The sequence below is a fragment of the Sphaerodactylus townsendi genome, linkage group LG03 (assembly GCF_021028975.2).
Source record: "Sphaerodactylus townsendi isolate TG3544 linkage group LG03, MPM_Stown_v2.3, whole genome shotgun sequence".
NCBI lineage: Eukaryota > Metazoa > Chordata > Lepidosauria > Squamata > Sphaerodactylidae > Sphaerodactylus > Sphaerodactylus townsendi.
The window spans coordinates 94,904,411-94,930,697 of NC_059427.1; the positions used below are offsets into that span (position 1 = coordinate 94,904,411).

Sequence of the window (26,287 nt, forward strand, 5' to 3'; positions counted from 1 at the left end):
TATTATGTACATGTCTATTCCCAAGTTTTCAAAATGGATATTAAATGTACATGATTTTACATACTGTGTATTGTATAAATCTTACACAGCTTATATTCTGAACTAAATAATTATTTCCAGTTCTTCTAAAAACTAGTCCCAGTCCCAGAGACAACTGAAGAAATCCTGCTACTTTCTTGGAATTAAGATTTTCAGAACTAACCTACAAAAATGAAAATCTACCAGGGAGTGTACTGAATATACAGATGAGATAAGTCATTGGTACTCCTTATTTGTGTCCTTCGTCAATGTGCAGTAGATCCTCACCATGTGTGGGTTATTGCTTCCTGGAATCACTATGAATGCTGAAATTTGCAAATACGGGGGGAGGGGGCGCTGCTGTTTCCAGTGGCAGACTGGAGGTCCAAACAGTTGTAGCAAGGCACCTCTCTTTCTCCCCACTTTAATTCACTCATGGAAGTAAGCCCAAGCTGGACAAGTCATGTGTGGTGGCCAGTCTGGCTGCAGTATTGCTGAATGGTGACCACCTCACTTGCCCAATCCGGGCAAGTTGCATAACAATGCCTCAGTTGCCATCTCACAAGTTACCTGGCCAGAAAGGCATAGTAGGTGCTCTGTGTTGCTCACCTGGTTGGGCAAGCAAGGAGGCTACATTGCCTCTCACCTAGTTCACACTTCATCAAAGCATAAGCATAGGTTGTTTCCACACAGCATAATAATGTGTCTATTTTATTCCATTTTTGTTCTTTGGATGGGTGCCCGTTTTCCATGAAGGAAATAATCTGTTTTCTTTCTTCCCCTTCGCACAAACCCGGGTTTTTACAATGCAAACACACAGGTGTGAACATCCCATTTTTCCTGCATTTTGATTGGCTGTTCCACCACAATCCCCCTTCCACCTGCTCCAACCCTCTGCTAAGGGAACGCTTCTGACTGGTAGAGAATCTACAGCAACCCTGGAAGCCCAAGCAGGACCTCCCCTTCCCATTTCTCCAGCGTGGAAAAAAAAGTTTTCAGCTTTGAAACCATGACGCGTGTAAACATGAAGCATGTAACATGCCCTCCATAACTTTGTGGGGGTGGGAAATAATAGAAAGGATAGATGGGAGATGCTGACACTTGAGCTTTATCCCTAAAATTGTTAAGCTCTATCTATCTGCTGGGGGAGAGTCAAGGAAATTATATGTCTGTTAATTATTTGGGATTGCTTGGCCGCTTTTCTGTGAGATTGACTATGGTATACTTTCAGATTTGTTGGCTGAAGTGGATGCGGAGAACTGTAATTCAGAGTTTTGATTCTTGTGGCTGGCCAGTTCCAGAAAGTTGTTCTTGAAAACAGCTGTCCTAATGCATGGTATTTATGAAACAGAGTCCTGTAACCCTGTCCCTAGTATTGTATAAAAGATGTATGAAGCTTCTTGGAGTGACCATGTAAAGATTTTGAATAAGTCTCTTTTTTCTATATCTCTTTTTTCACAGAATCAGGCAAGATCTTTTGCGCAAATGTACGGAAGTGATAATGAGCTGGATGAGGACCAAAAAACTGAAGCTCCAGGTAAGACAGGCGCTTGTTGGTCATTAGAAGGGTCAGTCTAGGATTTGGCATATATCCAATTTTGATTGGATTTCACTCTCCCTAAAGGAACAGGTCAATAGCTCGGAGATGCTGAAGATGAATAGTCAAATCTCATATCTAGTGGGTGATGCCTTGAACCAAATTCAGTTGGTGTAGTAACTGCAGCCCTCTCTTTAAAAGTGTGACTTAGCAACTGTTATCCATGCTCTGGTTGCTTGTCAGTAAGTCTACCTAACAAGATCTGTAATAGAGGCTTGCTTTGTGTCTCCCCTTTCCTGCCCCAAGGTAAAGTGAGTACCATAAAAGATACACTCTTTACTGTTTTGGCATCTTGTTCATGGAATACACTCCCTGTAATCCTTTACTAGATGACAAGGAAATATAGTTCTTTTACCGAAGCCTTATTGATTGTTGGTTTTAAAAATTCCCTTTTGAGATCTTTCTTTATCCTAGTAGTTTTCAAAAGTGTCATTTTCCTCTCAGACTACCATTTACTCATCAAGTGCATGCCAAGAGCTTAGTCATCTTTCAGTAATAAATGACTTCTGCAACTGATAAGGCATCTTAATCTGTTTATACATTTCATTATAATAATTAAGAATAGAGGATTTGGAAGTGGCTGTGCTAGTAATTTCAGAGTACTCGTCAATTCTGACAAGGGAATATATACAAAGGAGAATTTATGCCAATATACATCAAACTTCGAAGGTGACAGTGGCCTCTTAAAAAGTATGGACTCATCCATTCCAAACTTTTGTCTTACTGATAACATTTCTTCAGTTGTGTACATGGTTTCCCTATCTGCTTCTGTGCTACCTCAACAGTTTCCCAGTTCCTTTCATTGAGGTCAGTGAGACTGATGTTAGAAAGACTACACAGTGAGGTATGCCTTAAAAAGCTCAGAGATTTATCTACAAGATATTCTGAAATAAGAGTTGCTGTGATTGTTCAGTGTTGTTAAGTATTATGGAGAGGAGGTCACATAGAACACACATAACCTACAGGAAGAACCCTTGGACTGAAATGGCTGCTTTCAAGAGCCAAAATGAACTGGAAGTAGAAAGTGAAACTGGTCCGCACTGTTTAGTTTGGCAAGCCAGTAGGGCTGACAACACTACAATTGTAGTTTTAAACAGTGCAATCCAAAACAGAGGGTTTTTTGTTTTTCATAGAATCATAGAGTTGGAAGAGATCCCAAGGGCCATCAAGTCCAACCCCCTGCAATGCAGGAACACACAATCAAAGCACTACTGTCAGATTTTTTTGTTTTTGTTTTGCTGTCATGTCACACTCACAGCTGATTAATGGTGACCCCCTGGTATGTTCAAGGCAAGAGATATTGGAGGTGCTTTGCCATTGACTGCCTCCCCATCACGACCCTGGTATTCAGGGAAGGTTGCCCATTCAAATACCAGCCAAGGCTGACCCTACTTCACTTCTGATATTTGACAAGATCAGGTTAGCATATATAATGATTATCATGAATAATGATGATGAATGAGGAAGAGATGTGCAGCTTTCTTAAAACTATCCTTTAGGCAAATCTGTTTCCGTTGAAGGATTAATTAATGAGATGAGATGAGATGAGATGAGATGCAGAGAGATTAGTCTACGTGGCATAGAATTTTGTAATTCTGTAATGTTACAGTCCACTGTGTGTTTCTTTCAATTACAACTGTGAGTCTACTAGATGCAATGTGGAAATGAAGGCTAATATTCATGCAGTTTTCACTGCAACCCTAGCAAAGCTTTCCTTGGATTATGCCAAATTGAAGAGAATGGGATTTCTGAGTAGATGTGTTTAGGAATGTTTCATTTGTCACAAAGGGAAAAAACCCTTGATTTATACTGTAATCCTAACTGCAAGGTTTTATGCATTCTGATGTTATGCATCATAGAAACAAAGTTAGTAACAGCTGGTTTTTATTGGGTTATAAACCGTTATTTATTAGCCCACCCCTGCAAGGGAAGGTTTACTGAATGCTACAGCATATTTTGTGGTGTTTTGTTAGGTTTCAGTGTCTGCCAGAACTATTTGATTAGATGATTCACTAAAATATATGCTTATCAATCTCCTCTTTATCAAGTCTCTTTTTCCAAACTCTCTGCAGTAAGTCAAACTATGTGATTAAACTCAAAATGGCCTGAGTGAGGAAAGGGGAAATACTGCAACCATCAGCTTCCTGTTCACATGAAAACAGCTTTCCTAACTGGAAACTTTGGTGTGTCTGGAGATTAGGCTACAGTTTCCCACTCTGCATATTTTTAAAGGTCTCTTCTGTAAATGTTAGTTCTATAAACTAAATGAGGCTTTAATTAAAATGAATTGTTGACAACTATGTGCAAAGTTTCAGCCTGCTGTCTGTTCTGCCATGAACTCTCCCATTTGTCAGGACCTACTCTCTCCATTAATCTTTGAGTGTAGGCCTTAAAGGTACAGTTAGATCATGAGTGGAGCCGTCTAACAAAAAGCTGAATCAGATCTTGGACTGTCCCATCTAGGGATAGTATGAATGCTGTCTTATCTGCTTTCTGTTGCTACTAGAATCCTTGATTTGTAATAAAATGTACAAAAGGAGAGTGAACGCTCAGATCTTTAAACAGTTAAGGTCTAACTAATGTGTGCTCAGATCTTGGGAACACTTGCTTAGAAATCAAACCAGTGTCTAGCAAGGGAAGCAGTATTTGCAAAAATCTTTGTGGACAATATGTGGAAGTTGGCCAGAGATTGTCCAGTGGACCACTACTTTTTATTCTTGGCCCAGGTGGACGGGCATAGCCCTAAGATCGGCCGAAAGCATGTCCCTCTTCTGCTATTTGCGGATGATGCAGCCCTACTGTCCCTCACTCTGTGGGTTTAACAAGACTCCTGCATAAATTTGTCGACTTCTGCAAGACAAATGATTTGCAGGTGAACTATGATAAAACTAAGATTCTGGTTTTTGGGGAAAGTAACAAAAAGCAAACCTGGAAGATAAAGGGCCATTATATCGAGCAAGTAACAACTTTCAAGTATTTAGGACTCTGGTTTAACAACAACCTGTCATGGTCCACTCATCTAAAATATGTACTGGCCCGGGCTCAATCAAGTATTAACGCCATTAAGAGGTTCTATTACTCCAGGGGTAACCAATATATTCCCCCAGCTCTGCAAGTCTTCCAAGCGAAGGTGAGAGCACAGCTGCTCTATGGAGCTCCTATTTGGCTAATTCTGAATAACAGCATTATTAAATCATTCCACTCCAGATTCTTGCACAAATTATTTGACGTTATAGCCACCAACTTCGTCCCGTGACGCGAGTCTTATCTTTAGAATCCGGCCAACATTCTACAGAGGCCACTATTTGGCTAATCATTATAAAATTCTGGTTAAATATTAACTACCGAAGCTCCAGAAACTCATTGACCCAACTTACCTTGAGTGAACTCCACCATTCAAAATGGGTCACAATAGTTACAACAAAGATCGGGGAACTGGGTTATGACAAGTGACTCCTTCAATATGCTAACCTCTACTGAAACTTTTGCCCTCATTAAAGAGGCTGTTAGCAATGGACTATCAACAACTGCAGAGCTTGGCAAATAAATCTTGTTCACCAACAAATATGGCAATTCCTTTCATGCAGGGATACCCAGCCTATTATATTACAGCACTTACAAATCCCATACACAGGAGAGCCTATATGCTGGCTAGATTTAACATCATGCCATCTCCGCTACATAGAGGAAGACTTAAAGGTCTTCCAAGCGATAAGAGGTTCTGTACCTGTAGCATAGGACAGCTGGATTCCATCCCACACATTCTCCTGAACTGCTTATTATACCAAGAACTCCGATCCAGCCTGTTATCCCAAGCTATAGACTCTATGATTGATTATACTGAATCAGTTAAAGTAGTTACGCTTTTAAATTGTCAGGATTTTCATTGTTGCCTTATAGTGGCAAAGTTTTTGTCAGAAGTTTGTAAACTGAATGTATGACAAACGCGAAGTTTTTTACTATTCACTTTTTAACTGGAACTGTATTTTTATACTATCGTGTATACTATCGTGTATATATTTTTATACTATCATATATGCCAATAAAGGCTTATTGAATTGTACTTTTTATTCTAACAGTTAACGTTCTTAAAAGAGGACTTTCCAAACCTTACTCATATCTCTGTGAGGGGATTTTTACTGTTCCCTCCAAAACTGACTCTTTACCTCTAAAGATGAAACATTAATAGAATTACAAGAAAATAAGTTATAGAAATAATTAAACTTTTTTCTCTGGCAGGAATATTTTACTAAACACTTTAGTTGTTTCAGATATTCTATTAGAGTTTCCAAATAGTTCTCTGGTTCAGTTTTAACAATCCTACTAAACTTCCTACACAAGGAAAATCTTTCCTTCACAGAACTTGGCAGATAGTTAAATATCCATCTCCTTTCACCCAACAGAGAGGCACACTGGGCTTCCCAGAGCAGGCTCTGCGGTATTCCATCTGGAAACCCACTCCTGACTGTTAACTAAATAATTCACACCCTCAGAGACTTAACTGTCCCATACCTAGGTGCCTTCTCCACAGAGACCTACAAACAAGCCATCTGTGTGATTTAAGTATTGCCTTTTTGGTGATGTTTCCATAGGACATTGGCATAGGTTTCACATTCAGCCTGGTCTTCCTGGTCCTTCACCAAACCCTGGCTATCTAGCCTCTTGAGAACCAAAGCTTTCTCCCTCTCTCCCTTTCTCTCCTTCTCACCTTTTTTTCCTTTTTTCTCTTATGAACACCCACCCTCTGGCCTTTTAAACAGCTGCAGTACCAGCCAGCCAATCAGGTGGAGCTCCAAGTTAACACCTTACATTCCTTTGGCTTTGACAGAACTGTCCTTTAAAATTAACCCTTAATCAGCAGTCTGTCGCAATAGGTATCTCAGCATGGAAATTTCAGGTGACTTCAGTGGAAGTATAGCACAACATAATGGGGCAATGAATCCAGATTCTCAATGCCCTAGCTCTGTTTCACATCAGGCATGAGAAGTATTCATGGAGTCTGAGGTACAGTTTTTCTTTCAGTTTTGACTTACAGTTGTCAACAATTCATTGACTTCAGTTTTGACTTACATTCTATGATGCTTAAAGGATAATATATTTCTATGATGGCACATCGACAGTTGCTTTCAGTGCTATGATTTCAGTGTGTCCCTTATAGTCTATCAACAGTTTTTAAAGTTATCTGTATCCCTAACATTATCTGCTCTTTTAAGTGTTTTTTACCTCTTTTTCTGTAGCACTCCAGCAATTGCTCTTTCTCTTTGTTCCCTAACAAGCAACATAAAAGGCAAATCACGTTCAGTATTTGTTTTTTCAAATACCTTTGTCCAGCACTACAGATTCTTCAAAGAGATTAAGCAGTGAGAAGGTAATTCAGAACTTGCAGACTTTTGGTTGTTTTCTTTTCACATCAATCAGAAATATATTGTGATGGAAATTCCATTTTGTTGTGTCAAGGGAAGAAGACGGACTCAGGCTTTTGTGTGCCTTGTTTAATGGTCTTTGACAGATGGTGGCTAATAGCTGGCCCTGCCAGCTTGGGCTGGGATGGAAAGAAACAATCTGGAATGTGAAAAGCAAAGTAGAAAGAACTCTTGAGTTTTGCAGCTGGCTGATACAAAGAAGCTTTGAAAGGCTCCAGTGATAATTTCATTTATTCTTTATGTATTCGATGTTTACGCTACCCTTCCCTGCTGCATGGACTCAAGGCGGCTTACAACAATAAATACAACAATGCTAAAATTGACAATTACAAAATTACAGTCAACAAAGCAACCAGAGGGGGAGTGAATTAGCTATCAAAATACAAGATGAATAACAAAAACAAAAGATGAAAAGAAAAGGAAAGGGAAAGGAAAGGAGAAGGGATGCCAGCCAAATTGGACATTGTTGCAACCCTCAACCATAGGCCTGGCAGAACAGCTCAGTCTTACGGGCTCTCCAAAACTGTAACAAGTCCCAGAGGGCCCAGGTCACATTTGAAAGTGCCTTCCACCAGGCCAGGGCCAGAGCTGTGAAGGCTCTGGCCATGGTTGAGGACAACTGGACATTTTCGGTCAGGGAGGAAAGGCAGTATAATACAGCCTGATCTTGTTAGATCTCAGAAGCTAAACAAGGTTGGTACTTGGAAAGGATAGACTGCAGAGGAAGGCAATGGCAACCCATTTCTGCTTCTCATTTGTCTTGAAAGCCCCTTGCAAGAGTTGCAATAAGTCAGCTGCAACTTGATAGCATTTTGCACATACACACACACACAGGGGGAAAAACACAGTTACCCATATTGCACCTGCCTCTTCTCTCTTCTTGGGCAGGCTAGGAGAGCATTTTTTGTAAATCAGGGAAACAGTGCAGGGAGTGTTAAGCTCCCTTTCCAAGTGTAGAAGCCTTAGTCAATTTTGGGTTGGGGGCTAACTGCTTTGTAGGGTCAAATAGCTGAGCCCCATGTTAGATTCATCTGAAGAAGTGGGCTCTGGTTCATGATGACTGATACCACAACAAATGTAAAGTGCCACAAGACTTTTTGTTCTTGTGATTGCCACAGGCTATGGTTATCCCTCTGGAATTTGCTGCAGCTTTAAAGTCTAGCTTTCTCTCTCTAGATGCTTGTCTGCTACTTCCCCTGCCAAACATATAATAAACTGATATTGTAAGAACACCATTAATCTTCGCTCTTGTCTCCACCCAAAGCAGCTGACACTGTAAAATGTTGTCCCTGTAACTTCCTGTTGTTGCTGTGGTGGACAGTGCAAGGAATTATTTTATGTGAATGGAAATAGTCTGTTGTTAAGATCTGATACATGTACGGACATAAGCCCCTGTTCATCCCAAACTGATCACCTGAATGTTTAAGTGTTTAGTGTGGAAATCATTTTCTTCAATATCATATTTGTGGAAAATGACATTAAAATGGTTTTCCGGTGGGCCTGGAGTCAGGCCCTCTTGTAATTGCATGCAGAAGAAACATAATGATGAGATAACCCAATTGGCATAGCTGATATACAGTCAGCTTCATAGATCATCTACTGAAAATGGAATAAAAAGAATTAGAGGGAAAAGCATTACAATTATATTTTGCCCCTTAAAAACTTGGCTAGTCAGAATTGCAGCTCTCCATACTATAAACAGCAGTGAAGAAAAATATTAACAATAATTCAGTAGAATGAGTAAGCTAAAAACAGGCGGAGATCTCTAGCCTCGTGACTTCTGTTTGCTGTAAGTTACTAATTCATTTAAATAGCCAAAGTAGAATGCATTACTTTTTTACTAGAAGGCAACAGACATACGAAGAGAATTTGGTGAGTTTTGGGGCACATCTTATTGAAAACCGTCGTACATACTGAACTTTCCTGATAAAACTCTGTTTCATTCTCTCCAAATAAGAGTTATGGGAATCATAGATGTAACATTTCCAGAAATTTTGAAGCCATGGGAAAAACACACAGAGACCTTTTTTGGAGGGGGAAGCCAGACATTCTGGCGAAAACTGAGATATATGCAATACTTAGTGTCCTATAAATCCTAAATTAATTTTAGTTCCTTTACCACACAAAATGCATCATTTACCGTGTTGCCCCGAATATAAGACAGTGTCTTATATTAATTTTTGCTCCCAAAGATGCGCTATGTCTTATTTTCAGGGGATGACTTATATTTCTGTATTCTGTTCGTCAGGCACGCTTCCAAACAAAAACTTTGCTACGTCTTACTTTTGGGGGATGCCTTATATTTCGCACTTCAGCAAAACCTCTACTACGTCTTATTTTCCGGGGATGTCTTATATTCGGGGAAACGGTATAACTTACTTAGCATACAAAATTGCAAGTCAGCTCTCCCCTGCTTCTCTCAAGCCCAATGGGGTTTCAGAAGTGGCAGAAAAGCCAGCAGAGCTGAGTGCAGGGTGGCGTGGAGTTAGTACTTCCCTAAAATAATTTCATAGAAAAAGGCCTTAGAAAAAAATTGTAGTTTTTTTTCCCCATGGCCTTCTTCACATCTCTAAGTCCAATTAATACAGTTATAGATAAATGAAAATGTAGGATGAACTGGCAATGTTTAGCTCAAGAAAAATGAAAAATCCCAGCCATTTTATTTTGCTCATTGTTGATGGAACCATCAGTAGGGTTGCCAGCTCTGTGTTGGGAAATACCTAGAGAATTTGGGGGCGAAGCCTGGGAAAGGTACAGCTTAAGAAGAGGAGGGAACTCAGCAAGATATAGTGTCATAGAGTCCTCCCTCCAAAGCAGCCATTTTCTCCAGGGCGTGTGATTTTGATTGTCTGGAGAGCAACTGTAATAGTGGGAATTCTGCAGCTATCACCTGGAGGTTGGCAACCCTAACGGTCACATTATGCTTACATCAGTATTAAGGGACATACCTGGGAGGCAGTGGTTTGCCTAAGGCTGCCAAAGGGATGTACTGTCAAAGACTTTCATGGCTTGGGGGGGTTTTCCAGGCTAGGTGGCTGTGATGTGGCCACACAGCCTGGAAAATCCATAACAGCCACCTATGGGAGTTTATGACAGAGTAGGACTGGGAGGTCCCCTGGATTAAAATGTATTCTTTTATCCAATAGATCTAGTACCCCCGCCCACAGGGAATGATATTTAGTTCTTAGCTGGTGCAAGCCATGGCTGCACTGCTATTAAGAGTTTGGTTTCCCTTTAGGACAGACAAGCACAGCCCCCCTTAAGCTTCCCTGTCAAGTCCTTTCCCTGAAAAAGCTACTTGTGTACTGCATCAGTCTTATGCTTCAAAGTGTCTTCCTGAAGCGGCGTTAGTGCTGCATCATCAATACAGTGGGCATAGTTAATACTAGCAATGGCACAAGATGATAATGCTAGGAATGTTGCTGTTATGTTGAGCACCAATTGGATTCTTACTTGAATGGACCACTTGGTGAGGTGACAAAACATAGTCAGTCACCAGAATCCCATTTGGCTTTTCTAAGGAGATCATCAGATTAACAGCTGCAATACTTGTGATTTCTTCAAGCTGTGGTAGTAATTATGTTGTGGCCTGCTCAAATGAATAGTACATTTATTTGGTAGCTTAAGGGCTTAACTTGGCAAGGAACTCAAGGGTATAACAATGCCTCGATCCTAGCTGGTCATGGATCACAAGGTTAACGCAGTAGATATTAATTGTATGTTAGCATGAATTTCAGTCTAAAATTCATAATCTATTATAGATGTTGACATTATTATAGTTTGTTGCACAGAAGGCAGTTTTCCACAATAGCAAACTGAATTCAAATATCCTAGTTTTCTATGTTCTAGGGTAAATGAGAAAATTTGATAGCATAGCTATACCAAACTCTTTCAGAGTTTTCTGTAAGGAAAAAGGCAATACATATTTTATTTTACAGAAAACTTTGATTTATTTTAATATATGTAACCCCTTGTTTCCATGTGATTGTCCCACAAAGTGATTTAAAATAGAAATGTGAAACCATTACATCTTAAAACTGTTCTCTCTCAGTAGTAGATTAATTGAGAACAATGATCTCCTCTTGTATACAGACAGTTTTGAGATGATTCATCAGTGGTACTTTTCTCCATGAAAACACCCAAAGTCTGTCAAACGTTGTCTGGAAAATGCTGGAATTGGTCTTGTAGAAAGAATGACATATGTGGCGGTTATGCAAAAAGGGCTAAGTAATGGAAAATGGTGAATCAGACTATTGCAGCGGTATTGTAGGTGGTTTTGCCTTTTAAAGCTGAGATCTTTGTATTAAACTATGTGGGGTTGGTACAAAACTGACATCAGGAAACAATGTGAAATTTATTAACGGCATCTCAAATTGTGCATGCTTCTGGAAATCTTGGGTTGCTTTAAAAAACAAGGATTGGCTGATGAACATATGGGAAGCAATTAGAATGGTAAAATTTACTTCATTTCTGAGGTCTAAGGAGATTAGAAATTGGGAAATAAACTGGTGCCCTGTAGTATATTATATTGAGAATCAATTGATTGGTTAATACTATGATGATTTGATTGTATTGTGATTATAAGTGGTTGTAAAAAAATAAAAACCAAACATTACATCTAAAATGATCTAATAACAATGTTGAAAAACAGTTTAGACAGTCTATAAAATTTTACAAAATAGTGAAAAAGCAGCAAACCGAATTTTAAAAAATATTCTTCAAGCATTTATTGAAATAGTCCTGGCCTGCTTTCAAAAGACCAGCAGTGAGATGACCCCAAGGCTGCCTCTCTCTACAGATGACTTGAAGAGGACTATGATGCAGAAGACGGCAATGGGCCTGGTTGGAATCTTTTTTTCCCCTCTCAAACCCAGTATGTTATCTCACTGTCCAGGCCCAAAGTAAGCTCTGAAAGCACTGGGCTCAGTACTGGCACTTTTGCAGGGCTCTCCCAAGTTCTGATCCTTGTGTGTTGGTCTGCCACACTCAGCCAGGGAAAGAGAGTGAACCCTCAGGAAAAGGTTAGTGGGGATCTTAAGGGGGAGGGGGGAATTGGTAGAAATCAGCATGATCTTACATATGAATACTGGCCCTTTTTATCACCAAAGATTTTCTAATTGGGCTCATCTTCTTCTCAGGTCCTAACTGTCAGCAACATTGATTAGGGAGGTAACTGGACAAAAACCCATTGCGTCCCTGACCCACGTCACCTAGACCTGTTTGGGGTAGAAACATACTTTGAGCCAGTCCTCATTGGCCCAACACTGGCCAGTCCTCACTGGCCCAACATAGGGCAGAATATTCCACTAGTTTCACTACAGAAAAGTCTTCTTTGTTTCATCAGAGAGGTATGGAGTTCATTATTTGTGGTATAAATTATCACTGTTTAACAACACTAGTATATGTGCAAACATTGCAAAGAGAGGAGTATCACCACCATCAGCTCCTGATTGAACCAAGTGGGATGGGAAATCTGCTCCAGGCAAGCAAATGGCAAGCCAATTCCTTACCTACATATTTTCCCAAATTCTTGTTTCTACACAAGTTCCTAGAGACGTTCCAACCCAAGATTCGTGTTAGCTGCTGTCCTCAAATTAGTTATCAACTTTTCCCATGCTGGACTCTGAGAAGGAAATGTCAACAATGGTTTATCTGTAATGTTCCGACAGTCACAGTGTATAACATTAGGAGAAAAAAGCATATATTTAAAACTGTTATTCATACAAAATAAACTGCAGGGTTATATCATGAACAGAAGACTGCAAAAAGACTAAGAAAATATGTAATTTATTTCAGTCAAAGATAGTAAAAAGCAAAGTAGATCCCACTTTCATTGTTTGTCTATAAAAAGCAATTGCACAGTATCTCAATTCCAAAGAGTCATCATTATATGTTTAGCATTTGTGGGTTCTTTTTATTTTCCATGCACTTTAAAAAATAAAACAAGGAGAGGAAAAACTACAGAGACATACTTCTGACCATGAAATGAACCTAGATATTGGCTGAGATTTGTTTTGAAAAACAGCTGCTGCTGGGCTAAGTAAGAACAGATGAAAATATGTTTTAGCTCTAAAGTGGAATATTAAGGAAAACAGATTCCCTAGTTGTGCACTGAATACGATAGAATGTGAAACCAAAAATATATATCTTTTTCTATTATATTTGTTTCAAGTGATGGAGAGACTACTAAATCTTATTATACAGTACACTACCAACCTGCCTCCTTATCCAAACGGAGAACATATCTGCTGTGAAGCCTAGTTTAAGTGTAGATGTAAATGAGAGACAATTATTTCTGATTTCTGGTCACCCGCATATCACTGTAATATGTGGAGAACTGAGGCAGCCATATAGATCTGTGAGATACAGATTATGAGCAAAAGACAAGTGGACAGAAATAAAAAGTACATTTTGGAATCATTAACATGAAGCAGAAGCAACATTTACCAGATGTCTTCAAGAGGTTGTAAAGAAAGAGCTGCACAGTGCTTTTCCTCAAGAATTCTGCTTGGCTACTGCTTTGCAGATCTTCTGAGAACAGATTTATTTCAGTTGGCCTTAAACAGTTAAGAGTCTCTTCTGTATGAGTTGTTCACAACATATCTTGTCACAAAATTCTACATTAAAAAAAAGATTCTGTAAGATTTCCCTTTGTTTAATTCCAGAAATGTTTTCCCTCATTTTCCCTCGGTTGTTTTCCCAAACACTTTAACTGCTGTGTTTTTTCTATCCATTTCTATCCATGCAAAGCTTCCATTGAGCACGGGATCATGTTGATTTTCCACCCTACCAAACACCTGGACCTTACCCATATCCTGTGTAGTTGCCAAGCTCCCCTTCAGCCATTTTCTCCTCCCATGCCTCCTCTGTTTTCAAAAGGATTTCTTTTTTTAAAAAAGTCTTTGTCATATCTGCATAAATGAGGGACTGCCTCTCCCCATATCGCCCCATCAGGCCCCTCCATTCTTTGGAGGAGGATCTTTTGGTGATCTCTGGCTCTAAAGCAATCAGGCTGGCCTCTACAAGGGCCAGGGCTTTCACAGCCTTGGCCCCCACCTGGTGGAACAGGCTCCCAAGGGAAATCAGGGCCCTGTGGGACCTGCAGAGTTTCTGCAGGGCCTGTAAGACGGACCTGTTCTGCCAGGCATTTTGCCAGCCTGGTTAGGATCATCACTGTTGTTACATCAGGCCTCCCATGGGCACAAGGGTGGGGAGGGGGTGGGATGATGCCATCTGCTTTTATATGGTTCCTGTTTAATTTATTCTGTGTTGTTTTTACCTGATGATTGTTGTTTTATTATACAATTGTTCACCGCCCTGAGCCCTCTGGTGGAGGGTGGTCTATAAGACCAATAGATAGATAGATAGATAGATAGATAGATAGATAGATAGATAGATAGATAGATAGATAGATAGATAGATAGATAGATAGATAGATAGATAGATAGATAGATAGATAGATAGATAGATAGATAGATAGATAGATAGATATCAAATTGGTGATAAAACATTGAGTCTGATATACAAAGAAACAGGGTGGATTGGGTCAACCTTGTCAATTCCATAAAACTTGCAATATCAATGTTCAGGCCAAAAGATATACAAAGAAGCAGGGTGGATTGGATCAGCTTTGTCAATTTCACATAGAACTCGTGATATAAACATTTAGGCAGAGTAACAAAGAAGCAGAATCCATTGGATCAGCTTTGTGAATTTCACGTAAGAAGAAGAGTTTGGATTTATACCCGATCTTTCTCTCCTGTAACAGAGACCTTGTGAGGAGGTGAGGTTGGGAGAATTCGGAGAGAACTGTGCCAAGCCCAAGGTCACCCTTGAGTTTTAAGTTCTATTTATTGCATTGCACAGCTTATGATGTAATGCCTGTCTTTCCAGCAGTCTGGAGTATGGTGATTTGCTGTTGTTTTTGTTTTTAACTACACCGAGTTTTTGTGGAGAAGTGGAGAAACAAATCCAGTTCACCAGATAGCAGTCTGTCACTCATGTGGAATCAAACCTGGTTCTCCAGATTAGAGTCCACTGCTCCTAGTCAGTAAACCGCACTGGCTCTCATAGAACTAGCAAAGTAACATTAGGGTAGAGAGCAATTTTGAAGGCGGGAGTGATTGTATCAGCAAGACACTGGGATGTTTAAAAAGAGTACTAGGAGTAACTGCTCTTTGCAATCAGGGACTGCAGCAGTAATAATTGTGTGTTGCTGCAGATCGAATTTGGCAGAAAAATATGGTTCTTTGTGAAGAGGGGGTGCTTTGTGTTTCTGTTTCTTCAGGTAATGAACGGTGCCTGCTCCAGGAGTTGTCTTGGCTTCCATTTTGGGTTAGTAGTTTTCAATCGTAGAAATGGAATTGCTATTTCAAAATGTAACTGCACAGTAACACTAGAAGAAAAAGATAAAAGGGGGAGGGTTGTTTTTCTGCGTCACAGATGACATCACACCACCATCAGGAATAATATGCGTTCAGCAGTAGCATGTAGAATAAATGCAACTGAAGAGACAAGGGGAAAACCAAAATGACAGTAGAAAGGAGGTATTTGGAATGATTTCACAGAAAATGTTTCCAAGACTCAAGGTTTAACCACTGGAAAAATCTGTGGTTGATTCCGCACAGGGCAAATATAACGGATGTAGAACACTACATAAACTGTCGAAGGCTTTCACAGCTGGATTCAGCTGGTTGTGGTGGGTTTTCTGGGCTGTGTGGCCGTGGTCTTGTTCCTAACGTTTTGCCTGCATCTGTGGCTGGCATCTTCAGAGGTGTATCACAGAAAGAAGTCTGTTACACACTGTGTCTAGTGAGAAGGGGATGCCCGGAAAACCCACCACAACCAGCTACATAAACTTTATTATTTTGGGGGGGGGGGAGAGGATTTCACACAGGTTCTGCCCCCAAAACAAGTCTGCCCCATTTTATTTCCCTCAACTTGGGATTTTTAAAAATTGCTAAACCAGCAATCCTATTGATAAATCCTGGGTTGGAGCCACTCTTGTGCGAACAGCAAGGCAGGAGATGCTTTATTTCCCTCCCTTCCGCTGTGCCGTCTACAGTCAAGGAGAATCCGCCTGCCAGTGCCCTGCCATTCCAGGGAGGCCCCTTTTTCTTTTATAAATTTTTTTGTCTATTGCACCTGCGTAGCTATGCAAGTGCAGCCGATCATATTGTGGGAAGATTGGCATGGCTGTGGGGGATCATTGTTGCATACCTGCGTAGTTACTCATGTGTAGCAGGAAATTTTGAAAAAGAGTGATGTGTCTCCCTGCAAAGGCATGAAAGCATGCATGTGAACAAGAAAAAAGGAAAATGAGTTCCTTTATAACGACTGCAAACTGTTGTACATTTGCTGTGTGGAATCGATCTGTGATAAGCCGTGCATACAGAAAAGATCAAGGACTCCCCCCCCCCCAATTATTTCAGCACTGCTGTTCAAGTTATTTCATTGTTTAAAGTATTTAAATTATTGTTGTCTCTAGTTTGCAGTTAGCCACTTCAGAACTTAAGAGAAAAAAAAGGCCATTTGTGCATTTCATAAGGAAATAAATATACAAACAGTACAATACTTTAGATGGCAGTGAAATGATGATTGGCTAACATCTGAGTCCTGAAGAACAACTACATGGAAAATGGTCAAAGAAGGGAATTATTAGCGATTGTGATCTTTATTTATTCATAATTTAATATTGTACACATATGAGAAACCCTTTTTGGCCTAGTTCATTTTGTTGCTGTTGTATTTTGTTTTTGTACAAATCTCTTTAATGGATTTACATCAAAACTAGGATGGCAGATTCTTAATCAGTGCAAATCTATGCACTGGGGAGAATATTCAGTAGCTTAGCTCCTTATTATGCTAGCAGGAAGAAGCTGTCCGCGTTCATAAATCAAGCAAGACAGCAAGGCTCCAGGAGATAACAGGAGCCGTTCTAGAGATGAATGAGCTCTATGACTTTGGCCATCCAAGCAAGTTGCTAGGTTATTGTGCCAAAGTAAGACACAAAAGCTTCCAAGCTGAATGAAAGAAGTAACACGGCAAACACAAAAATTCCCATATGATACATTTACAGTCAGCAGTCTCACTCTGACTAATGTTTAGACTTTATATGCTAAGGTTAGCATTTACATCTATTCTGTAATCATTTACTCTTGGCTTCTTCCTTTGTACTCAGTGCCAAATAACCCTAGGGTATGGGTTTTACAGAAAATCCCTGTCAGCAGAATACTCCAGATCCAAAAGATGGGAATGGGGTGGGGGGTGGGGGTGGAAAAATTCTTAAATTATATACTGCATAAGTCTTGAAAATAATGACAAACAGATGACCCAAATTTTGAATTCTCCTTTACTGGGCTGTTTTGCTGATGGAGACCGGAGGGTGCACTTGTGTGTGGATCCCTGAGGTCGATGGTCTGGTAATGGAGCCACAGTGCGCAGAACATGCTGCTCTTTCAAATAGGCAAAGTCCAGTCTTAGTATTCATAGCAGGACTACCAGTTCTGAAGCTATATAATGCTTGTCAGTACCAAAAGCTGATATTGCATACTTCTAGTCTCCTTTGTATCTGAAAAAAAAAGCTCTGAGGATCTGCTGCATTCCTTCCTCCGAAGCTGAGGTTTAAATTCTAGAACGTCTGATATTTAAAAATTTAATTTTATTATATTTATACCATCCTTCCTGGCTGGAGCTGGGCTCAGGGTGGCTTACAAAAAAGTTAAAAACATTAAAATGTCAACTTATATAACCAGTTTTAAAATTAAACACAAATAGATGGCAATGTGATAATAGTTTTCCATTCAGAATTGTGTGTATAGATTGGAATATGCTACTAAAGTAGTAGGAATTTCAAGGCCAGTATTTTCCATCTTTCAAAAAGCTTAATCCATGCAAGGTCAACACATTTAAAGGAAGGAAACAGACATAGTTTTCTTTTCCTGCCAAGAGAGAATGGTTGAATAATTTTTCAGAACAAAGGTCATTGATAAAGTTACAACTGTTCCAGAGTGAATTTAGCAAAAAATAGTGGGGAAGCCGGTTACTCACAAGCATCCTTTTCATATACAAAGGAATTCATGTAGTTTATCTAGCATAGGCTGTGGAGTTTTCACTATAAATATGTGGTAGATATTGCCATTCCTACGGTCTTAAATTAAGTCTCTTGGATGCTTCCTATCTTCTTCATGAAATAATTTTCCAAAGTTATAAGTGAAGCAAAACATTACGTGTGCCAGATTGGTCTAAAAACAACAGAGCTGTTGAACAGGATATGTGCCTGCAGAGGGGGAAACGACGTGAGCACAAATTTCTGAACACTGAACTTAGAAGCAAATCTAGTCCAAAGAGTGCCTAATTCTCCACTGTCCTTGCTTACAGTTGCCAATCTCCAGATGGTGATGGGAAACCTTCCAGTGATAGAATTCTGTTCACCTAAAAAAAAAAGTGAGCTGGATGGCATTATAATTCAATGAAGCACCTCCCCTCCCCCAAACCCCCCCCCCTTCACGCTCCCCCCCCCCCCCCCCCCAAATCTCTAGGTATTTGTCAACTAGGAGCCATAAACTCTATCCTCGCCTGTTGGAAAAGCATAAGAACATAAGAACATAAGAACAAGCCAGCTGGATCAGACCAAAGTCCATCTAGTCCAGCTCTCTGCTACTCGCAGTGGCCCACCAGGTGCCTTTGGGAGCTCACATGCAGGATGTGAAAGCAATGGCCTTCTGCGGCTGTTGCTCCCGATTACCTGGTCTATTGAGGCATTTGCAATCTCAGATCAAGGAGGATCAAGATTGGTAGCCATAAATCGACTTCTCCTCCATAAATCTGTCCAAGCCCCTTTTAAAGCTATCCAGGTTAGTGGCCATCACCACCTCCTGTGGCAGCATATTCCAAACACCAATCACACGTTGCATGAAGAAGTGTTTCCTTTTATTAGTTCTAATTCTTCCCCCCAGCATTTTCAATGGATGCCCCCTGGTTCTAGTATTGTGAGAAAGAGAGAAAAATTTCTCTCTGTCAACATTTTCTACCCCATGCATAATTTTGTAGACTTCAATCATATCCCCCCTCCTCTCCAAACTAAAGAGTCCCAAACGCTGCAGCCGCTCCTCATAGGGAAGGTGCTCCAGTCCCTCAATCATCCTTGTTGCCCTTCTCTGCACTTTTTCTATCTCCTCAATATCCTTTTTGAGATGCGGCGACCAGAACTGGACACAGTACTCCGAGTGCGGTCGCACCACTGCTTTATATAAGGGCATGACAATCTTTGCAGTTTTATTATCAATTCCTTTTCTAATGATCCCCAGCATAGAGTTTGCCTTTTTTATAGCTGCCATGCATTGAGTTGACATTCCCATGGAACTATCAACTAAGACGCCTAAATCCCTTTCCTGGTCTGTGACTGATAGCACTGACCCCTGTAGTGTGTATGTGAAGTTTGGATTTTTTGCCCCTATGTGCATCACTTTACATTTTGCTACATTGAACTGCATTTGCCATTTCTGAGCCCACTCACCTAATTTATCAAGGTCCGCATGGAGCTCTTCGCAATCCTTTGTGGTTCTCACCACCCTACATAATTTGGTATCATCTGCAAACTTGGCCACCACGCTACCCACCCCTACTTCCAGGTCATTTATGAATAGGTTAAAGAGCACTAGTCCCAATACGGATCCTTGGGAAACACCACTCCCTACATCTCTCCATTGTGAGAACTTCCCATTTACACCCACTCTTTGTTTCCTGTTTCTCAACCAGTTTTTAATCCATAGGAGGACTTCCCCTCTTATTCCTTCATTGCTGAGTTTTCTCAACAGTCTCTGGTGAGGAACTTTGTCAAAAGCCTTTTGGAAATCCAAGTAGACAATGTCCACCGGTTCACCCCGTCCACATGCCTGTTTACACCCTCAAAGAACTCTAGTAAGTTTGTAAGACAGGATTTGCCTCTGCAAAAGCCATGCTGACTCTTTCTCAGCAGGTCTTGCTTTTCTACATGTTTTATAATTTTATCTTTAATGATAGATTCTACTAATTTACCAGGAACAGATGTCAAACTGACTGGCCTGTAATTTCCCGGGTCCCCCCTAGATCCTTTCTTAAAGATTGGTGTGACATTGGCCATCTTCCAGTCTTCAGGGATGGAGCCTGATTTCAGGGATAAGTTGCATATTAAAGTGAGAAGATCAGCAATTTCATGCTTGAGCTCTTTAAGAACTCTTGGGTGAATGCAATCTGGGCCAGGGGATTTGGTAACATTTAGTTTATCAATGGCTGCCAGAACTTCTTCCTTGTCTACCACTATCTTCGCTAGTTCCTCGGATTCGCCTCCTAAGAAGCTTGGTTCAGGTGCAGGAATGTTCCTCACCTCCTCTTGGGTGAAGACAGATGCAAAGAATCAATTCAGCTTCTCTGCAATCTCCCTGCCATCTTTTAGCACACCCTTTGTTCCTTTGTCATCTAACGGGCCTACCGCTTCTCTTGCTGGCTTCCTGCTTTTGATGTACTTGAAGAACTGTTTGTTGCTGGTCTTGATGTTCGCAGCCATGCGTTTCTCATAATCCTTTTTTGCCTCCCTTACAGCTAACTTGCTTCTCTTTTGCCACCATTTGTGTTCCCTCTCATATTCTTCATCAGTCAAACTGGACTTCCATTTTCTAAAAGACATTTTCTTTTTTCTGATAATTTCCTCAACCTCTCTTGTTAACCATGGTGGCTTTCTTTTGGACTGGGTGCTGCCTTTTCTAACCTGTGGAACACATTCCAGCTGAGCTTTTATTACTGTGTTTTTAAATAACCTCCAAGCATCCTGGACAGTTTTGACTCTCTTGATTTTCCCTTTCAGCTTCCTGCGCGCTATCCTCCTCATCTTTGAGAAATTTCCCTTTCTGAAGGTGAATGTAACTACATTAGTAGTTGCCACTTGTTCGCATGCTGAGATACTGAATCTGACAGCATTGTGGTCGCTGTTCCCTATCGGCTCAACAACACTGACTTCCTGCACAAGGTCCTGGGTCCCACACATAATTAGATCTAGGATCACCTCTCCCCTGGTTGGTTCCACAACCATCTGCTCTAAGCCACAGTCATTTAGCATATCCAGGAATGCTCTCTCCTTACTATGACCTGAACATGCATTTTTCCAGTTTATATGGGGATAGTTAAAATCACCCATTACCACTACATTTTTGTTTTTGTTGGCCTCTCTAATTTCTTTTTCCATCTCAGAATCCTCTTGTGCACTTTGGTCTGGGGGACGATAATATATTCCTAATATTAAACTGTCCTTCACACCTGGTATTGATATCCACAGTGATTCTGTAGGGGAACCAGCTCCTCTTGCATTGTCTATTTTATGTGATACTATGCTCTCTTTGATGTAAAGGGCAACTCCACCCCCAATGCGCCCTGTCCTATCCTTCCTATAGAGCCTGTAGCCTGGTATAACAGCATCCCACTGGTTCTCCTCATTCCACCATGTCTCTGTAATGCCCACTATATCAAAGTCCTCCTTCAAAACTCTGTACTCCAGCTCCCCCATTTTAGGTCGAATGCTTCTACTATTAGCATAGAGACACCTGTATGCACATGCAGTGATAAGTCAAAGTAGCTTTATCTTTTGCAGAGTTAGACTCCAAACACAAGGAAGGACAAGATAAGTGTTCAGTTATTTATTACACCAGGCTAAACACTAATCTGCACATGAAGAAGCAGAAGTTTGTCAACAGATTTCCCCCCAGGACTACAGGTAGGGGATGTGATTCAAACTTTAGCACAAGGGAACAAGATTAGTTCATCCCTAAGCTTTTTTCCCAATCTGAAACTGCCCCGAACAGCCACTATTTGCTGTGTCGGGGCAAATTCCTGTACTTATGCAGGCATACTTTTTTAAAAGGAAAAAGTGCTGGGAGCTATAGTAATGAAACTAAATTTTGTCTTGGATCTTCAAAACACTTTTTAAAATGAAATCTGTCACTGTTTCTGCTGTTTTAAGAATTTAAAAATTGCTATATTCATATATAAATGTATAAAATGTATATAAATCATATATAAAACTTGTTATATTCATATATAAATGTGCCCATTTGCCCTTAATCCCAGGATTTTGGTGATATTTGGGGTTGCCATTGGCTGGCAACCAGCAGGAGTCTGGGGGACGGGAGATGCCACTCCTCTCTAGAAATCACGGGAACCTCTATGGTAAAACCATTGAGCTGGAAGCAATTCCTAAAGACAACTGATGTTATTTCTGGGTTTTCCCTGGAAGTGACATCACAGCACCTCATCAATGTTGTCCCCTCCCCCATTATTTTTCTTCTACTGGCTGCAAAGTGCCAGTTGGAAACGGAAACCAGAGGTGGGAGATGCCCCGCCCCCAGTGGAAACCTGGCAGACTTGAGTGGAAACAGGGTTTTGCTAGAAAGTTTTGGTGGGATCCAAGTCAAATTTTTGATGCACACAAGGCTTTTATTGATTTACTGATTTGATTTGATTTATAGCTCGCCCTTTACTCACTACGGTCAGGCTTAGGGCAGTTCATATCATAGTTTAAACAATAAATATAAAAATGGACAATAGATAAAAACTAACATGAAAAATTAATACTTAATCCAGATGGTACCCTTAATACAATTTAAAACCCTTATGGTGCAACCAGTGGAGAAGGGAGGGAGACAACAGGAAGAAAGAAAAATGGGGTAAAATACAAAAATAACTAAGAAGGCAACAAAACATAATTTGAAGGGGAGGGGGTGAAGGCCAGCACCATGTAACCATTGCTGCATCAACCATAGGCCTGGTGAATATTTTTTAACACTGAAAATATGACTGCATAGACTAGCAAGTTTTAAGTAAATAAATGTTAAACTGTTTGTCATCTGTAGTCTTCATATGGCATATGGTAAGGTGGCAAGCTTACTTTACAGTGAAACACAAGTGGTTTTGTAAATGCCAAACTGAGTGGAGCATTATCTTATAATGCTATTATTATTCCTTAATATATTGTAAATTACTACAATAGCATCTACTATTTTCTGCATTTCCTGTTAGGTCTCATGCACTCTTCAATAATTTCCACATCTTTAAATGTTGGTGCACAACCCCTGAACAACTTCCTCTTCCACAAGTATCTTATCTTTATGAAAGCTTCACAGTGGTTTTGAAGCACTGAAAGTCAACAAGATCCGGCTGGCCTCAACAAGGGCCAGGGCTTTTACTGCCCTGGCCCCTACCTGGTGGAACAGGCTCCCTAAGGAGACCAGGGCCCTGCGGGACCTTCAGAGTTTCTGCAGGGCCTGTAAAACGGACCTGTTCCGCCAGGCTTTTGGCCAGCCGGGATGACCATCTGACCCCCATACCATCTTGGTCTCCCGTGGGCGGGAATGGGGTTGGGATAAGTCGCCATCTGTAAATTGTAAATTTTAAACTGTTTAAATTCTATTAATTTAAAGTTGTTATAGATTGTTTTATATTTGTATTATTATGTTGATGTACACCGCCCTGAGCCCTTCGGGGGAGGGCGGTTTAAAAATGAAATAAATAAATAAATAAATAAATAAGATACACAGTATTTTCAGGACTAACCTTTCTTTAATCTATAAAAGGCAGCAAGAATTAGGCCTAAAACACAAGCAGTAACAAAGTACGTTTTTACATGACTTCCATATACGTATATGTTTGTATGAAATCCAACTTTATTATTAGCAAGATTTCTTTTTTTTCATAAGGGCAGAGTTGCTATAATGAAGACAGCATATATGACTTGTCTGTAAGATTATTTGGCCTACATGTTCCAAACACCTATCACATTTACACAGATTAAGAAAAGACCATTCTCAAGTTGATACTTCTTTGTCGTATTTCGGCACCAAGTATATTTACCAAAGAATTAATAAAAAATGATAGTTCTTATTAATATCTGTTAAGTTTTGGTCTATTCGATTAATTTAAGTGCCTATGATGCACATTATTTCTAAGACTGGTATTAACCTAGAACTTGGGTATGGAGTAGGCTAAAATGTCAACCAGTGCTGCTTAAACTGTTTGGAGGTGGAGAGGAAGAGATCATCTTTCTGTTTGATTTCTTTTATCTGAAGTTTGTGATTAATGATGCTCAGCGGAATGCTATAGGAACTTCAACATGCCTTTCCTCTCCAGTTATTAAGAAGACAGAGAAAAATTTATATAGAACTGGTAGCAGTCAAAGACTCAAAGCCTGTTTTATGAATTGTCTGGATCCAAGGGTGGGAGACAGGTTGTCGCTTAAAATTTTTGAAGGCCCAGCATGTAATTAACTGAGAAGAATAAGTCCTGTTATTTATGCAAAGAATGAATGATGGATGAGCTGACTCACTACCCGCTTGCACAAAAGCAAGGAGAACATATTGGGCTGGACGTAGGCTTTTTGTGGAGAGGTTGCAGGCTGCATTTATGATGTAAAGACATGGTAAAAGAGTTAGGTCATCATCACAATGGCTTCCTTCTTTTGTGTTTGTCAAAGCTTGGGGGTATTTTGAAGATCGCTATTCGGAAGCTATTCCCTCCCAGATGCTAACAGAATCCTTCTAATAGAGTATTGTGCACTGTCTTTCTGTGCTATGAAGGCTCCCATTAGGATGGTGCATCAGATACAGAGGAGAGGAAGACACCAGAGAGCATGGCCTAACTAGCAGTTTCTTCAGCACATTGGAAACGGTAATTGTCCTGTGTTCTACAACTCCTGTCCAAGACCGGTGCTGGGAATATCTTTCATATACATTGCAGTTGTGTGGAAGGACACAAAACTTCATGGATTCAGCCACATGCTGCTCTTTGAATTGCATCTTCCTGCCAGAGGACCCCTTTCCCAATCCAGGAAGCACCACATCATAGTATGAGGAGGTGGCCTTCACTGCAGAGAAAAGCCCAGCCCCCACTGCTGGTGTTATATGAACAAAGTACAACAATTATACAAAGCAATAGACAACAGCAGCCATATTTCCAGATTTAAACTGCTGCCATGGGAAAGGGAGGATTGATCCTCATTCCCTAGGCTGCACTCTAACCTCAGATCAGTGCCAATTCCAGATCTGGGGAATGCTGGGCAGACAATGTCCAGGAGCCCTTCTGCACACCAGCAAGCTCATGAGTCCCTTTCTACTCACCTACTTGCATATCCCCCCACTTTCATTTAGACTGATCCTGTCTTCAGCAGGTGGTTGGGCTAGAAGGCCTATATGGCCCCTTCCAATTCTATGATTCTGTGACGTAACTGTGCATCCTTCCCATGCTCATACGGCCTCCCACCACCTGACCTCACAGCAGCCTGCATCACATTCATGCCTTTTCCCTGACAGCACTAGCTGTGTGCGTGAAGCTGGTAGTTCTGTTGCTATGGCTCCACGAATGCTCCGGCTGTATTCTATCCACAAGCACTTCTCCTTCAGTATTGGAAAGTTGGGTGTATTGGTGGCAGACTGCTTGCAAGCAAATGGTCAGGGGCACACAGACAGATGGCAGGAGAGGTACATAGGTAGGGTGCCAGTGAAAGCAAGCCCCAACAGAAGCTCTGGACCATGGCAGCTGCCCCACCACAGTTGCAGGTACTGTCTCTAATGATCCTTGGGAGTTTCTGTTTGCACTGGGGTAAAACATACAAGGTATTTGTAAGGTCATAGGCACTGGGGAGGTATTTGAGTCTGGGAAAACAACAGAGTGTAGAAATTAACTCTACCTCACCACTACCCAAATCTAACTCTGCCCCCCCACCCCACCCCGCCCGCTATTCAGCAATAAAAATGTTAGGATCTGTTCACAAATCTTCCAGTGTATCATTTAGGTTTTTTGTTAGTATTACAAAGGCTTTCCAAACAATAATATTGGACACTGTGCAAAAATAATCCTCCAGGAATAGGATTGTTTGTTAAAAATATATTGTTAATATGTAAAAAACAATGAATTGAAAAAGTTGCAATATATTTTGCAAAATGGCAGATTGTTAAAATTGTGTCATGCAAACTACCATCAAGTTGCAGCCAATATACGGTGATCCCATAGGGTTTTCAAGGCAAATGAGAAACAGAGGTTGTTTGTGATTGCCTTCTTCTGAGGAGTTTTTCTGGATGGTTTCTCATCCAAGTACTGACCCTGCTGAGTTTCCGAAGATCTGACGAGGTTGGACTTGACAATACTATTCCACCTCCTTTGTTAAAATTGGAATATGCAATTAATTTTTTAAAATTAAAACCGACTCAATATAAAGAAATTAAGCTTG

General features: G+C 40.5%; 1 long non-coding RNA gene across 2 annotated transcripts; it reads left to right on the plus strand.

Annotated features, from left to right (window-relative positions):
- The first annotated feature begins 1,073 nt into the window (after positions 1-1,073).
- Positions 1,074-25,820, plus strand: LOC125428278. Of its 2 annotated transcripts, none has more exons than XR_007243799.1 (3): positions 1,074-1,354; positions 1,480-1,555; positions 24,639-25,820. It is a non-coding gene; the product is annotated as an uncharacterized LOC125428278 (long non-coding RNA). The 2 variants fall into 2 exon arrangements; XR_007243798.1 differs by lacking the exon at positions 24,639-25,820 and adding an exon at positions 6,853-7,089.
- Positions 25,821-26,287: the final 467 nt, after the last annotated feature.